We start from the raw sequence: 1,566 nt of genomic DNA on the forward strand, positions 1-1,566 counted from the left end.
GAGGTTCCTTTCCGTAGCTACTTAATGCGGTGACCAACATGAACGCCATCATCCTTATACGGGTAGGAAGACACGCGTTGAGATCCAGATGGGCACTCATGTGTGTGTATACATGTTTGGGCAATGTAAAACAAATGGTTCTTTGAGCATTTTAATTGTTCCGGTAATGGTGTATATATATCGCGTTGACTGGGTGGGGGTGGGTGCTTTTCGTGATGTGGTTGACGCGGTGATCATCGCATTGCTCCTTATATAGATGACATTGATCACGTTGGTCATCGCGTCAACAAGCTTACCCAGGGGGACTGCCAAAGTGCATGGTCGGGACCGTGCATGCTCATAATGAGAGGCACCCTACGAAAACACACCTTCGATTTTTGTCATATGCGACGTTGACCGCTTGCATGTTCTTATAGATGTCCCCTCTTGGTTTATGCACGGTTCCTAATATGCAGTCTGGAGGTTCTTCTTGTTGTGACTAATGTGAATCATAACGAAAAAACAGAGTGTATTTAGATGGGGTGCTGGTCGTAGCAGTGCGCGCGGTTCCGACGTTGCATTTTGGAGGTTCTTTGCCTGATCTTTGTTTGGCGCGATGACCAACGTGAACAAATGACATTTTGGTATGGGGGAGACTCGCATTGAAATGCAGTGGGGCACCCCTATGCGGGAATGCATGGTTTTCATGATTTAGAATGGTTATCTCTTTGAGCACTTCGATTGTGCGGCGTGATGGTACGTATAGATCTTTAAAAAAGTCGAGTACATAGTCCTGTAGGATACCTCCACTTCCGGTATGCACGGTTCATATAATGCGTGCGGGATGTTTCTTTTGCTAGTATATCTGCTTCGGTGATCAACGCGATCAATGTTGTGAGATGACGTATAAGAAATAAATAATGGAACTGGGAAGCGTCCATTTTAATATGTTGCATTCTTTTTGTGGGAATGCACTATTCCCCCAATGCATTTCGGAGGTCCCAATGCATTGCGGTGACCAGTATGATTGGTATCATCCTTATATGGTAGAGAGCCCCCGCGTTGAGATGAAGTGGGGCACTAATTTGCGTGTGTACACGTTATGTCAATGTAAACTGGATGGTTCTTTGATCATTTTAATAGTTGCGGTAATGGTGTATATATATCGCATTGATTGGGGGGGGGTCGTGATGTGGTTGACGCGGGTGATCATCGCATTCCTGCTTACAATAATCAATAAAAAAAGTCGCGTAGATAGTCCTATAGAGTGCCTCCTCTTCTGGTATGTACGGTTCATGCAATGCAAGCGAGAGGTTCCGTTGCTAGCATATCTGGTTCGGTGCTCAACGTTATGCATGGCATATATTAAAAACAAAATGCTCGCATTCATTTTTGAGGGCTGGTCGTTTAGATAGCGGGCTGGGCGTTGTAGCATGCACAGTTCTGACATCGCATTCTAGAGGTTCCTTTGTGTGAGCTTGTTTGCGGGACTGGGGATGGGGTGCCCCCTGTTTCTTGCTCATATGCATGGTTCCGAGAGTGAAATCTGGGGGTTCCACCCCTTCTTAATTTAACTACATTGTCAGT

This window comes from Triticum dicoccoides, chromosome 6A (genome assembly GCF_002162155.2).
Source record: "Triticum dicoccoides isolate Atlit2015 ecotype Zavitan chromosome 6A, WEW_v2.0, whole genome shotgun sequence".
Taxonomy (NCBI): Eukaryota; Viridiplantae; Streptophyta; class Magnoliopsida; order Poales; family Poaceae; genus Triticum; species Triticum dicoccoides.